Here is a 9,092-nt window from a genome sequence, read left to right as displayed (position 1 = left end):
AGATAGATCTTGGTGACACGTAGGAAAATTTTGAATTTCTGCTACGTTCCCCAACAGAAAGCAGTAGCAATAAAACTGTAACGATCATAATGCTAAGCTAACGGATGGGTATTGTCCATCACATCATTCTCTAATGATGTGATACCGTTCATCAAATGACAACAGATGTCTATGGTTAGGAAACATAACCATATTTGATTAACGAGCTAGTCAAGTAGAGGCATACTAGGGACACTCTCTTTTGTCTATGTATTCACACATGTACTATGTTTCCGGTTAATACAATTCTAGCATGAATAATAAACATTTATCATGATCTAAGGAAATATAAATAACAACTTTATTATTGCCTCTAGGGCATATTTCCTTTAGTCTCCCACTTGCACTAGAGTCAATAATCTAGATTACATAGTAATGATTCTAACACCCATGGAGTCTTGGTGCTGATCATATTTTGCTCGTGGAAGAGGCTTACTCAACGGGTCTGCAACATTCAGGTCCGTATGTATCTTGCAAATCTCTATGTCTCCCTCCTTGACTTGATCGCAGATGGAATTGAAGCGTCTCTTGATGTGTTTGGTTCTCTTGTGAAATATGGATTCCTTTGCCAAGGCAATACCTCCAGTATTGTCACAAAATATTTTCATTGGACCCGATGCACTAGGTATTACACCTAGATCGGATATGAACTCCTTCATCCAGACTCCTTCATTTGCTGCTTCCGAAGCAGCTATGTACTCCGCTTCACAAGTAGATCCCGCCACGATGCTCTGCTTGGAACTGCACCAAATGACAGCTCCACCATTCAATATAAATACGTACCCGGTTTGCGACTTAGAGTCATCCAGATCAGTGTCAAAGCTTGCATCGACGTAACCATTTTCGACATGCTCTTTGTCACCTCCATAAACGAGAAACATATCCTTAGTCCTTTTCAGGTATTTCAGGATGTTCTTGTCCGTTGTCTAGTGATCCACTCATGTATTACTTTGGTTCCTCCCTGCTATACTTATAGCAACATGCACATTAGGTCTGGCACACAGCATTGCATACATGATAGAACCTATGGCTGAAGCATAGGGACTAACTTTCATTTTTTCTCTATCTTCTACAGTGGTCGGGCATTGAGTCTGACTGAACTTCACACCTTGTAACACATGCAAGAACCCTTTCTTTGACTGATCCATGTTGAACTTCTTCGAAACTTTATCAAGGTATGTGCTTTGTGAAAGTCCAATTGAGCGTCTTCATCTATCTCTATAGATCTTGATGCCCAATATGTAAGCAGCTTCATCGAGGTCTTTCCTTGAACTTTTTTATTCAAGTATCCTTTTATACTATCCAGAAATTTTGTATTATTTCCAATCAAAAATATGTCATCTATATATAATATTAGAAATGCTACAGAGCTCCCACTCACTTTCTTGTAAATACAGGCATCTCCAAAAGTCTGTATAAAACCATATTCTTTGATCACATTATCAAAGCATACATTCCAACTCCGAGAGGCTTGCACCAGTCCATAAATGGTTCGCTGGAGCTTGCACACTTTGTTAGCACCCTTTGGATCGATAAAACCTTCTGGTTGCATCATATACAACTGTTCTTTAAGAAATCCATTAAGGAATGTAGTTTTGACATCCATTTGCTAAATTTCATAATCATACAAGCGACAATTGCTAACATGATTTGGACAGACTTAAGCATCGCTACAGGTGAGAAGGTCTCATCGTAGTCAACTCCTTGAACTTGTCCAAAACCTTTTGCAACAAGTCGAGCTTTGTAGACAGTAACATTACCGCCAGCTTCAGTCTTCTTCTTGAAGATCCATTTATTTTCTATAGCTTGCTGATCATCGGGCAAGTCCACCAAAGTCCACACTTTGCTCTCATACATGGATCCCATCTCAAATTTCATGCCCTCAAGCCATTTCACGGAATCTAGGCTCATCATGGCTTCCTCATAGTTTGTAGGTTCATCATGGTCTAGTAACATGACTTCTAAAATAGGATTACTGTACCACTCTGGTGCGGATCATACTCTGGTTGACCTACGAGGTTCAGTAGTAACTTCATCTGAAGTTTCATGATCATCATCATTAGCTTCCTCACTAATCGGTGTAGGCATCGCTGGAAGTGATTTCTATGATAAACTACTTTTCAATTCGGGAGAAGGTACAACTACCTCATAAAGTTCTACTTTCCTCCCACACACTTCTTTCGAGAGAAACTCCTTCTCTAGAAAGGATCCATTCTTAGCAACGCATATTTTGCCTTCAGATCTATGATAGAAGGTGTACCCAACAGTTTCCTTTGGGTATCCTATGAAGAAGCATTTCTCCGATTTGGGTTCGAGCTTATCAAGTTGAAGGTTTTTCACATAAGCATCATAGCCCCAAACTTTAAGAAACAACAACTTAGGTTTCTTGTCAAACCATAGTTCATATGGTGTCGTCTCAACAGATTTTGATGTTGCCCTATTTAACATGAAAGCAGCCGTCTCTAAACAATAACCCCAAAACGATAGCGGTAAATCAGTAAGAGACATAATAGATCACACCATATCCAATAAAGTACGGTTATGACGTTCGGACACACCATTACGCTATGGTGTTCCAGGTGGCGTGAGTTGCGAAACTATTTCACATTGTTTCAAATGAAGACCAAACTCGTAGCTCAAATATTTGCCTCCACGATCAGATCGTAGAAACTTTATTTTCTTGTTATGATGATTTTCCACTTCACTCTAAAATTCTTTGAACTTTTCAAATGTTCCAGACTTATGTTTCATTAAGTAGATATTCCCATATATGCTAAAATCATCTGTGAAGGTTAGAAAATAACGATACCCGCCACAAGCCTCAACACTCATTGGATCGCATACATCGGTATGTATTATTTCCAATAAGTCAGTAGCTCGTTCCATTGTTCTGGAGAACAGAGTTTTAGTCATCTTGCCCATGAGGCATGGTTCGCAAGCACCAAGTGATTCATAATCAAGTGATTCCAAAAGCTCATCAGCATGGAGTTTCTTCGTGCGCTTTACACCAATATGACCTAAATGGCAGTGCCACAAATGAGTTGCACTATCATTACTAACTTTGCATCTTTTGGCTTCAATGTTATGAACATGTGTATCACCATGATCGAGGTCCAACAAAAATAGACCACTCAACAAGGGTGCATGACCATAAAAGATATTACTCATATAAATAGAAAAACCATTATTCTCTGATTCAAATGAATAACCGTCTCGCATCAAACAAGATCCAGATATAATGTTGATGCTCAAAGCTTGCACCAAATAACAATTATTCAGGTCCACTACAAGAAATATGTCAACTATTGACCTTCTCTTAGTGACCCTAGCTGAATTGGTCGTAAATCCACGGCCATTTCGCTTGAAAGGGCTCAAACCTTGAATTGCCTTATACGAAATGGTCATAAAGCAGACAAGAGTGGTCCATGACCTTATTTCTACCTGATTACGACCAATATAAATGGTCATGAGGTTGTGAACGTGGATGCATTAGTACTTATTGCTATGACTAGGCGCCACCTCATCAGTTTTGCCTATGTGTCATGTCCATGTGGCAGTTTTTGCCCTAGGTTGTGAAGCAACCTATATTTTTGTCATTCCCAAAATTCCCAAAAAAATCTCATAAATTCTTTGGGTCATATCTTCATCAAATATGTAAAAAACCTTCCTTGCGTAGTTCAAAAATAATTCAAAAATATTTATTTTCCTATTCTGTTCAGAAAAACACTTTGTGAAGGAAGTACCACTTTGGCATGTCCAAATGGTATCCATTTTCTACAGTGCTTTCCTCTACCCAAATAACCATCCTCCACCAAATGCCAGCTCAATCCATCCATTATTTTGAACCCGACTTCAACATTCGTATTTATGTCCAGTGTGGTACTTTGCAAAGCAAGTACCACCTAGGCTCCTCCTTTTGAGCTGAAAATTTGTGAAGACGGTCTTCTTAATAATTGTTCATCCTCAGCCAAAACTCACACCCATTAGCCATGTGCATTTCCCGTACCCCTAATCAAACGCTTGGCTGCTTATTCATATTTGAGCATTGATCGGTCTCCTCGTGAGAATCTTATGTTGTGATTTTCTCCCTAGCACCTACCTGGGGAGTGCCCAACCCACTAGACATGCCTAGGCAGCCCAGAACACATGGCAACGCCACGGTCACGCGGTGATCACGCGGCGGGCATGCGAGTTTACGCGCTCTAGAGTTGGGGCCCTCGGCCACCGTCCAAACCTCGACGTATCGCCACCAAACCATGTATTTATGATTAAATAGGTACTTATGTAACTAGAAATGATTTTTGGAAAAAATAAATAGCAAACTATGAGGCAGCTGCAGTTCAAATTTGACCCGCTTCCAACTGAATCGGCGGGAATTTGTCTTTTTCACCAGAGGTGGATCAAAACTTTTGGCACCCAACCATTTTGTCAATTGTGCATTAAATATGGCCTAGTATTTGATAAAATTGATTTGGTCCAATTTTGCAACAAATATATGGTAGGTCCTTCATAAAAAAACTCATTTCACGCACTCGGAAAATGGAAAATGAATTTTCTGTGCAAAGAAAATGAAAACTTCCTTAGGCAACATTGTTTGCCATTCCAAGATGCACCCTTTTGCACAATATGAGATTATTTGAACAAAGTATGCCATGAATGTGGCCATAAGATTGATCATTTGGCTTGAAAGCCATGAATCTTCACGCATGATAACTCATTTCTGAGAACACTTTTTTAAAATAATTTCCGTATTACAAGTTTATTATTTTTCCTGGAAACTTGGTCACATATAATGACACAATGCGAAGGTTTTCCAATTTTTTGATTTTTTTGAATTTTTTATGCCCGTTTCAAAATGCGGTCAAAACGGCGGGCTTGACCGTTCCTAGCTAGTGGTTGAATCTTGGAAAACTTTTGATGTTTCTCTGATTAAATAGATACTTATGTACCTAGAAATGATTTTTGGAAAAAATAAATAGCAAACTATGAGGCAGCTGCAGTTCAAATTTGACCCGCTTCCAAGTGAATCGGCGGAAATTTGTCTTTTTCACGAGAGGTGGATCAAAACTTTTTACACCCAACCATTTTGTCAATTGTGCATTAAATATGTCCTAGTATTTTAGAAAATTAATTTGGTCCAATTTTGCAACAATTATTTGGGAGGTCCTTCACAAAAAAACCTCCTTTTGAGCACTCGAACAATGGAAAATAGTTTTTTCGTCCAAAGAAAACGAAAACTTCCTTAGGCAACATTGTTTGCTATTCCAATATGCACCCTTGTGCACAATATGATATCATTTGAACAAACTATGCCATGAATGTGGCCATAAGATTGATCATTTGGCTTGAAAGCCATTGACCTCCACATGTGAAAATGATTAAATATAGCTAGAAAGATCAGAAATGCATACAAATTGGTGCTCATCCATAAAATGTGGTCTAACTCTAGTGAAAATTCATATGGTTCCCTTTTGTAAAAATATTTTTGATAGCTGCTTCACAAAATCCCTCTATTTTTAGCACTTGGAAACTATTTTAAATCACAGACTTTTCGAACCATTCAGAACTGTTCTCATGGATCACCCCCTTAGCCGATCTGAACCGTCCATGCTTGGCGAATCCAACGTCTCTCACTTGGTCTCAGCAGCCCAAACAAAACCCTAGCAACCCCCGGTCGCCTCTCTCTCCCCTCTCCCCGAAAACACACCCGCCGCCGCCTCTCTCCCTCTCTCCTCGATCCAGAATCTCGCCGCCCAGTCGCAACGCTCACCATCCCCCCAACCTCGCCGCCGACCAACTCCTCTCCCCGAACCCCGCCGCCGGCCTTCTCTTACCCTAGCGCCGCCGCTCCAAACCCTCACCTTGGGAAGGGAAGGCCCCAGATCCAAGCCAGCATCTTCTCTCCCAAGGGAAGGGAGGGAAGGGAACGCCGCAGATCGAGATCCACATCGGAATCGGCGCGCCGTCATCGACCTGGCCCGTGACGTACCAACGTCCTCCATGGAGATCCGACCCAGCAATAGCCCGTGTCCACCAAGGTCCTCCATGGCGTCCCACGCCGGCGTGCAGCACCTCCGCCAGATCCGCCTCGAGCGCTCACCCACAACCTCTCCCCGTGGCTAGGGTTACGGGGGCCGCGGCGGCTCCAATTCCGGTGCCTCTGCTTCGTCCTCTCCCTCCCTCCCACATGCATCTCCACCTTATGGATGGTGCTCCTGCGCTCGATCGCTACGGGATTGACGTGCGCGGTGCCTCCCTCGGGCAGCCTCCTCCACCGCGTGCGTGATGGCGGTGGATGGCCGTCCCGCAACCGCGGTGGCGCCTGTCCATGGCGTCGACTACACAAAACTCCCATGGTGAACTTCATCCCCTCTGGCTCCCTCCTCTCTCTTCTCAAGTTTGTGGCCCTCGTGCAACAGTAGTACCATGCTATGATTCATGGCCATCAAGTCATTTTTGTATTCAACTAGTGTTATGCTTTGGCCCGAATTGCTACAATCAAATGACTTTGTGCTAAATACTGTAATTGATGCTAGGCGCTATCACCTCTGCATATTTAGATCCTGCCTCTCAGATTTGCCATTCTAGTACGCGTTATATGCAGCGGACTTGTAGCATGTTCGCTGTGACTTTGTTGGAGCTGGTGGTTTCATTGATCCATGCCTATATTAGTTGCTTAATGCCCCTCTTTACTATCAGATGTAAAATACCTTGATTGGATTATTAATACAAATGTGAGGATATTTCTGCCAAAAGAAAAAGAAACATTGCTGATGTGATAGCGCCTAGTTTTGAGATGCAAGTGATGTTGATTCTGTTCATCAAGGTATGTGTAGTTGATTCATATTTCTCCTGCCCTTGTGCAGGGGAAGTTTTCATCCTTATAGCAGAGAAGAAGGGCTTCACTTCATCGTACCAGCCAGGAAAGGTGCATGGTGGTTGCAAGCCATGGAGGGGAGGCGGTCCTGTTCAACATCGGCTAATTGAACGCAAATCATGCGGCTTGTTGCTTGCCTAATTGAACACCTGCTGCTGCTACTGCGACACCATGGCTGGGGTGTCCAGTGGGTCGCGCCTACTTACCTGGCAGCAGTGGCGGCGGCTACAAGTTTTCTCCACTACTGCAACTCATCTCCAAGTCCTACAGCCTGGATCATCTCCTTCACCAGCGCCTACATTGGGTCTGAAGTTTGAACCTCTCTTCTGTACTCCATGTTTACTGAATTGCTCAAAAGTCTCCATAGTGTGTGTGTGCATGTGTGTGTGTGTGTTAGAGTGTAGGAGTGCAAATGGGCACCCTGTATGGTATTCTGTGGCCCTCTTTAGTTCAACTAAATGAACTGAATTTTTAGAAGTCACATAACATTTGAAAATTTAGTTTATTTGGTTAGATGATCTTTGTTCATAACACAGGCTTATTTTAGCTCTTTTAGTTCATTTTTTACTATTATCACTTGAATGTCTTTGTTATAATAAAGCACAACGGTTATGTATGTATGTGCATATAGTGTTATCTGCAGCTAGTTGTATATGTGGTGCAATTGTGCAGAGCTACTAGTCGTGCTTGGTACTTTAGTATTTTGCTTTCCTTTGTACTGGGTATATTATTTTCTGCTACTAATCGATGAACGCAATAATTAAAGAGAACCAAACTGCTTCTCTTGATTTCTGCTACATCGTTTCTACTTGTTTGTGTGTAAAACCATTCTTAAGCCCGAATGGTACTTTTCTTGTTTTTGTCTATTTTGTTCCTATGAAAAGTCTGCTCTCTTTAGCTCATGCTCGTTACCTCCTCCCCTCATGTTTCACGGGAAGATGATAAACCTTTTTAAGATCAAGGGGCAGAAGAAGGAAGAGGTGGCCAACTCAAATGTGGGGCCTCCTGTTAAGAAGCAAAGTCCAGGTATATGTCTATACCTGACCTCAAGGTTTAGTAGCTATTGTCCTGCTCATGCTCCTATTTGGTTGGGGGTGTTGATGAAATGGTAGGGTTAATTAAAGGGTTCTTGGTTAGCACTCCTTTTAAGTTTAGTTGATTTTCTCACTGTCTATCATCATGGCTTAAGTTTGGTTGTTGTTTTGAAATTTACATGGCTTAGGTTTTAATCAATTGGCATGTTCATGTTAGTTGTTATGGAGTAAATATGGCAAGAACAGTGGCAATTGAGCAACACCACTACTAGTATAACTCAGCTTTATTTACTAATCAGTAGGTATCTCGTACTAGTAGATTCAGAATATGCAGTCCTAAAAATTAAAGGGAGCAACAGTAAATGAGTTAAACAAAAATATTCGTCTGCAAATGTCGGTTTGTGTTCGATTTGATTTGGTTTGCTCTGTTGCTGAAGCTCCTATTTGCTCTAACCATTTTTGCACCAAATGCAGAATGTTCTGTTTTTATTAAGCCCTGATGTTTAGCCCCGATTAGTCTAATTATTTAGCCCTGATGTTTTAATTTATGGAGTTGTTGCTTCTTTGGTAAGATTTATTTCCTTGCTGTAGGCATAAGAATAAGCTGATATGAACATAATAATGATACTCTGCATGCTATGAGTAAAGTGCTATATTTTCTTGCGTCACCTTGTATGAATGAGCATATCGTCTTAATTATCTGGGGAACAAAAATCATTGTATTAGCTGAATTTGTGTTATCATTCTAAAGAACTTGTCCTTTTTTTGAATGTTCTGTTCATAATATATTGGCTCCAGTGTTTTGATTGTTCTCTTCTGATTCATGTAACAGGGCGACGGCCGAAGGCATGATGATAGTTCTATTGTTGTCCTAGTGTAGCAAAGGTGGCCTAGTCGACTATGGTCACGTAGTTAGTCATGCATACAGTTTCATCTGACTGGAGCAGGAGCCCAGTTTGTGTTGTCCCTATATCTGTGTGACTGATTGCATTTATATCTATGTTATTACACTATAGTAGAGCTTGTAACTGTGTCATGACAGAAGGAGCCCAGTATATCTGTATGACTGTGATTGATTTTCGCAGTTGTTATTTGAAATATTACTTGTGTTTTATGTCTGTTCTTATTTAAACATGGTTATT

The 9,092-nt window shown here is 41.2% G+C and overlaps 1 long non-coding RNA gene across 1 annotated transcript; it reads left to right on the top strand.

Annotated features, from left to right (window-relative positions):
* The first annotated feature begins 6,279 nt into the window (after positions 1–6,279).
* On the top strand, positions 6,280–8,840 carry LOC123161000 (uncharacterized). The gene is made up of 4 exons (XR_006480492.1): positions 6,280–6,395; positions 6,906–7,220; positions 7,855–7,942; positions 8,783–8,840. It is a non-coding gene; the product is annotated as an uncharacterized lncRNA (long non-coding RNA).
* The last annotated feature ends 252 nt before the right edge of the window (positions 8,841–9,092 follow it).

Source organism: Triticum aestivum, chromosome 7B (genome assembly GCF_018294505.1).
Source record: "Triticum aestivum cultivar Chinese Spring chromosome 7B, IWGSC CS RefSeq v2.1, whole genome shotgun sequence".
Taxonomy (NCBI): domain Eukaryota; kingdom Viridiplantae; phylum Streptophyta; class Magnoliopsida; order Poales; family Poaceae; genus Triticum; species Triticum aestivum.
This window is presented reverse-complemented; position numbering and strand designations above follow the sequence as displayed.